Here is a 7,218-nt window from a genome sequence, read left to right as displayed (position 1 = left end):
GGAAAAATCATCCGTTGTCATTTTCAGCTCCTCGTACATAAAGGTCTTATGCAGAACACCTAAGGCGATGGAAGAGGTTTAGACATTAGGACCACATTCTACCAGCTTAATGATAATGAAAAGCATAGTTAGAAGAATTGATGTTAGAGACCTTTGTATTATGAACATATTACTATTGTGATCCAAATGTAGAGCAAATTCTGATTGAGGATCAAAATCACATACAATGAAAAGGACAAGCTTGAGGACAATCGATGTTGATTCCTCAATTAGAATTTGCTCTGCATTTGGATCACAATAGTGACATGTTCATAATACCAAGATTTGTAACATCAATTCTTCCAACTATGCTTTGTCATTACTATTAAGCTAGTAGAATCGAGTCCTAATGTCTGACCTCTTTTATCTCCAAGCATAGCCTTTGTTGTTCTGCATAAGACCTTTACGTATAAAGAGTTGGAAAGGGCGACGGGTGATTTCTCTAATTCCAATTGACTTGGCGAAGGCAGTTTCAGCCTCATTCATAACGGAATACTAGTACGAAATTAGTTGCCATCAAGCAACTAAAAGCTGAAAGTCGACAAAGGGAGAGTGAGTTTCAAGTGGAGGTCAATATAATCAGCCGTATCCACCATCGTCACTTTCTCTTTGGATACTGCATTTCTGATACTCTTAGAATTTTAGTATATAAGTTCGTCTCAAACAGCACACTGGAATTTGCATGGTCAATATTTATCCTGTATGCTTAGTTATTTCAAAGCTCAACATCCGATTGATTATAACTGCCCCAGATGTCATTGCAAGTACTAATTACCCAATCATTCCTTGGCCTAAGAGGATGAAGGTGGCTTTAGGTTCCGCACGAGGCTTGGCTTACTTACACGAAGAGTGTGAGTATTTTTTCAAAAATAAAAAAAAAAAACTTATCATTACCGTAATAATTTTCGAGTTTCATTTTTGTTGATGTGACCTTTCAGACAATCCTAGTGTTATTCATCGAGACATAAGTCCTCCAATATTCTTTTGACTCCAATTTTGATGCTAAGATACGATGACATGATAATATCAATCGGTTGTTTAATGAATTCAAGTTATGGTTATGAAAGTTAACGTTTTGATTTCAGGTCACAGAGTTTGGACTCACCAAGTTCATTTTGGGTATACATACGCATGAATCCACGCACATAATGGAGACTTTCTGGTAAGTTCACTTTCGGTTTGTCGTACCACGAATGGTTTTTATCTATAACGATTGATGGTTTGTCAAATGTAGGTAGATGGATCCTTGGTATTACTCGAGTGGCAAGCTAATGGAAAAGGTCATTGTCTACTCATTCAACGTGGTCATGGCGGAGCTACTCATGGGAAGAAAAGCATCGGATGCTGATCAGCCTGAGGACCAACAATCTTTGGTGGAGTGGGTAAGATGTAAATGAGTTTTCAATTTAATTTATATGAGTTTAGATTAGCCGATCAACTAATTGGTCAATTTTTAACTTTCTGTACATGTGTAATAATTGTAGGTGATCGTCTAATCATTTACCCTTCCTAGTGATGTACAAGGAACAACATTATGTTAAGAATAAGGAACAAAAGTCAATCTCTTGTTGTATATAATCCAAATCGATAATCCTGAGTTTGGATTCTTGGAAGATAACATGCACAGAAAAATATGTAATTCTCTGTTCTTGTTTAAAGAAAATATAGACAAAAGAAATATACGCATTTCAACGACCCTAGAAAAGTTGAGATAGATAATATTTAGGATCTATACCCATTTATTTTAGCCGACTCAATTTGGGGTCACAACATGATTTACGCTATGTTGTGTGATAATTAAATCTAATTTATGATGCGACACCTTCTTAATATTGAGTGGTAGGAAATAAATGAAACATTTTCAACCATAATATAGCCAGCCGGAGAATGATTTTCGAAAAGAGTGAACTTCCACCTTTTCCTATCTCATCAAGTGGATTGGTTTGCAATCCCCATTACTAGTCCAACCAATTGAAACAGCCAATTTGATCCTATTTAAAAATAGATACCTTCAATCTAACTAACGTACCTCTAGGCATACAATCCGATGTAAAGGGGAGATCCTCATGATTTAAATCTAATCTCACATGGTTTCATTACTAATAATCAATCTTTGTATTGCTAACAGAAGTCAATAGCCTCAAGAATGTAAATTATGATTGACAATTCGTTGAATACAAGTATAGCATCCTAGTTGCTCCTAAGAAAGAAAATATGGAACTTCCATTCTTCGTGCATTTAATGTTACCCTAAGATTGAGTCATAGCTAAGGAAATTGCATTCTTGCTACAACATTTTTATGATATTTTTACTCTCTTCTTTGGAGTTAGATATCCCATGGAGAATTTATATCTCTATTGAGTATGGAGTATGGCTAATCCGGTTTCATTTGATAAAGGAGAGAGATAGTGAGGACATAGCTATTAATTCTATGCCTATGGCAATGCAAAAGAAGTTTGATAAATATTAGAAGGGTTATAGTGTTGTCTTGCTACGCTTGTTAGAGCTTTGCTATTTGAAGTTGGACATAGATGATCATGTGAAATTTGTACGGATTATTCAAGAAAGTCTCTATATGCTTTTGATGAACATGTGACCTCTATGTTGAGAGATTATCGCTTTACATCTTCAACCAATCGAGGTAACATTTTAATTGAGGACATTTTTGAGAGCATTGGGGACAATCTTGATGAGTATAATGTAATCAAAAGTAAACATTATGCCTTGCAATCTACGATGTCACAATTGGATTTGTATTTGAAGGAAAATAGGCTTGATATTTAAAAAAAAAATAAAAAAACCTTTTCGTAATGTTCTTGATTATTTTAAAGCCAATTCACATCGGTATCTTGAGTTGTCTTCTCACTTATGTTGACTGTAAGTCAGCCTTTAGCATTGAAGGGCACATTTTAAATAAATATCATAGTTCTCTTTCCCGTGAAATTGTGCACTAGAGATTGGTTATTTGAAGTTCCACATGAGGAGATTAGAAGACAAGACCCTTACGTTCTTTGTTTTATTTACTAATTTTTATATTTTTTTAATTTGATGTGAAGTTTTTATTCATATAATAAATACACGCAAAGAGCTTAAAGTGGGTTAAAAGGGTAAGTAAGGGTTTTTATGAGTTAGGTTAAATATTAATATGTTATAATAATGTGAGTTGGATGTGTGTTGAGTTGGATTAGGTATAGGTTTTCAAATTTACATCGTATGGAAATGTGCCAAAACGAGTTAAATAAATCAATATGAGTCGAACCATTTTCGTTCTCATCCAAACTTGACCCAACACTAACGACCCTAGAAAAGGGGTATAGATCTTCAATTTCTCCACAGCTAGTAGTGTCAATGGCAAGAATATGCACTCTTCTAAGCGCAAAGACTTCCAAACCCCATCCTAAAAAGACCAAATTTCAATCATTATTCCATTGACAGCACTCCCAATTTGCATCATTCCATCTTCAGTAATATAACTAGCTTCCCAAACCAACGCATCAAAAAAGAACAGCTCCAGCTTTGTCCAGCAAATTTTATCCTTCAACAACTTTTGGCACAAAGGCCTCCTTTATATCATCCTATCTCGGGCTAGTGGGAGAGATGGTCCTTAGCCACCGCGAAACGCCTTACTCATGTATCGACTTTCCTTAAAACTAATGCCATGGATGGGGCTAAGGCAACCATATCTAATTTTAAAACTAAAACTCCCGAGGGATGGTAAAAAACAGTAATGATGGATTTCAGTTTCCCACCAAACTTCCATCCCTCCTCCTTTAAGTTACATTATAAAATTAGGCTAATCAACCTTTGGAAACAAACAACGCAACTAGTGAGCCATAAGGATCATTTATTCAGTTTTTCCTTGATTCTGATCAATTCTATTTCCTTTTTTTCAATATTAACCGATATCTAATGTGGTATAATATGGATGTAATTTCTTTCGTATTAATATAACTTCATGTTTTTCTTTCGCTTCTCCAAAAAAGCCCAAAGTCTCGGCAGTGATCAAAAAATTGCATCCGTAGTTCATATGAAACTAGTGAAAGATGTTTGCAAATGAAAGCCATCTTATGATAGAAATTTAATTGCACTAATTATTCTTACCAGTTGCCCATTTCTGAAAACAGTATTGGTGCTCCAAAATGCTCAGGATATATGAACTGGATGAAGGCATCGTGGAGCAAACCAACAAGCTTCATTTTCAGAATGAAAGAGCAATGAGCTTCATCCTGTTAAGCAAACCGACAGGCAAAAATAAAACATTTTACAAAAAAGTTCAACAAATCAGTCCAGAAAAATATAACTAGACGTACGACCATCATAATAAGCTACCTGCTCAGTCAAAAATTAGGCACTTGGAGAGCGAAATTTTCTAACACCTGTTGAGCTGACATTGGCGATCAATTCTTATATTCTAAATATTCTTCGAACGGTGGAGGGAGAGGATTCAAGGTCGGGTTTTCAGCATCCTGGCAGTGAATTACAAACCTCAAATTTAAAATTCAAACCAAAACCAACACAAAGAGAAAGAAAAAGTAGGAAGTAATGTATGCCACGTTTTCAACACATAAACAGGCAGTATCTTCTGAGTTACCCTCTTTCAACAGTTGCACGTCCGATCCCTTCTTCGGAAAACCTGATGGTTTTCTTTACTGTTCTTTCGTTCCCTTCCCAGATGATCTCTGCAGGCCCTTCTTCTTCCACATATTCCCAATCATCACCATCGTCCCGGTTATGCTCCTCATCGTCAACCTGTCAATCGACCTTTTAAAAAGGAATGCCAATATTTTCTGTGCAAAAGCTATTCGACTGCCCCGAATCTGCGTGAGATTTTGGAGCGACATCAGGCAAAGGAAGGAAGCAAGGAGCTTCACCACCGCGTCGCTCCATACAAAGGCGCACTACCACCTCCGATCTTCTCCCTCTCGAAGCTGATGATCCCGCCCGACTCCACAATTCAATATACCCAATCTCCACGTGGGAACCCTAGACTCCCTCCTCGCTCTCAGCCACGATCTCCTAAAGGCGGTTCCTCTTTTGCGTCTTTACTCAGTGGGTGGTGTCACTTCCGGTGCAGGCCTCCATGTTCACCACTTCTCGGTGGAACCGCCTCCAGGAGCAGATCTCTACCGGGTATATCCTTCTCCTTCTTTCTTCGAGATCCAACTCCGAGACCGTGCTCTCATTTCGCCTCCCCTCCCCGTCCCAACTTGGTCGAAATCCTTCGAAGCTGATGATCACGAACGTCGCCCTTCTTCTTCGCCGCCTTGGTGCCGCCACAGAGAGAGAGAGAGAGAAATCTCCTCCTCGCTCTCAGCCGCGATCTCCTAAAGGCGGTTCCTCTTTTTCGTCATTTCAAGCGCGTGAGGACGTGAGCCACGGCGTTGCGAGGTGGTTACCGAAGAGAAAGGGATTCGATAAAGATTTGAGGACGTGAAGACGTGAATCTCATTTTCTGCGTATTGCTTTTCCTATTTTTTTTTTTTTTCAAATATAAAATCTTTAGGTTTATAAATTATGACTAACTGCAAAATTTGAAAAATATATGCTAGAAGTAAAGGGCTACGGACCAACCCAAGCATTTGGAGAAAAAAGGGGGAAATTACGGTTAGAATGAGTGTTAAATTATATTTCGAATTTGAGCTCACATACCAAATCAGATTTGAATTGGATATTGTAAGTTAGGATTATTAACGGAATCCTCTTTTAAAATTGTTATCATGGCATTATCCATTGATGGACGTGTAAAATTGATGATCTTTGAAATGGCACACACATAATAGGGTTTCTTTGGCAAAAATTGTGAGCCGCTATAAATTTTTCGTGCCATGAGTTTACACTAAACCAAGTTATTAATTTGGAATCTTTTTTTTTTTTTTTTTTTTTGGTTAGGGCTTAAATTTTTAGGAGTGAAAAATATTCAAGCATGTGAGCAATTATAACTCTAATTCTCCAATTATTAATGGATTATTTGCTATTATCTCTTCCATGGATGTAGATAGCAAACCACATAAATATTTCATGTCCTTTATTATTCTTCATTTATTTTCAGATTCTCTCGCATTGACTTCTTTGCAAGATTATGTCATTTTCACGTTAGTATTTCAACAATGAGAAATTATGTAGCAATGTTAGTTGGGGCTTGCAATTATTTTCCATATTTATTTTGTAGTAAACTAATTTAAAATGTTAATAAAGAACGGCAAACGTTTAATTTCTTTAAAAGTTCTAGTCTAGAAACTATAATTGGGAGTTACGCCTGACTTAACAATTATGATAGACTTTCAAATCTACCAAATAGCTTTATTATAGAGTTACTTATAGATTTCATGGACTAGCACATAATGAATATTTTTGCCCTTTAGCCGTGAAGCATGGATGGATTCCTACTGAATGTTTCTGTCCACGAGTGCTGGAAGAAAGGATCAATTTGTCAAGAAAATAGGTAAAGAATCTCTACAAAGCTTTTAAAAATTAGAGGTGAATAATATAGAAAATATTCGACTGTTTATAAGGGCCATGTCACTAACTAACACGGTGTGTATTTTTTAGTAAATTCATTAAAAATTTAATACTTATCACGCCTATCCTCTTTTCTATATCTCTTCTTCCTTCAACCAGCCACCGCCCTGCCCCAAGCTTCCACACTTCTCTTGGCTATCTTCACCAGCAAATCATCGATGACGCGTCTAGGCCAACCACCGTCTCCATCGTCTTCGTTGCCGGCTCCATCTCCATCGTTTTCGTCATCAAGGCCATCCATGCAAGCCCTATGCATGCCTCGTGCACGTGCTGTTTACATTCCAAATGCATTTTCTAGAAGACTTCCAGCAAAAGATTAATGAGAATTTTCCCTCAGAATTTTGGGCTAGAAGACTTCTAGCACGTGTTGTGTCCCCTTTTTATAAAAAAAAATTAAAATTAAAAAATGGAAAGATGGCTTGAATGGAGACCTTGATTAAGCTGTTAACTTTTAGTGCTAGATTTAGCTTAGTTTCAAAGCATACGTATAAATAAGAGATATTAATGAATACTTTTGATATAATTTAGTTTTAGTAAATTGATCTTTTGGATGAGAAATTTGATTCACTTTGAATTTAGCTTATAATTTGTCTGACACTTTATTATTTTTGCTTCATTAATTTTGCTTTCTTACACTTTACTCTTGTTTGGGCCATTCTT

The sequence above is a fragment of the Eucalyptus grandis genome, chromosome 7 (assembly GCF_016545825.1).
Source record: "Eucalyptus grandis isolate ANBG69807.140 chromosome 7, ASM1654582v1, whole genome shotgun sequence".
Classification (NCBI taxonomy): Eukaryota; Viridiplantae; Streptophyta; class Magnoliopsida; order Myrtales; family Myrtaceae; genus Eucalyptus; species Eucalyptus grandis.
This window is presented reverse-complemented; position numbering follows the sequence as displayed.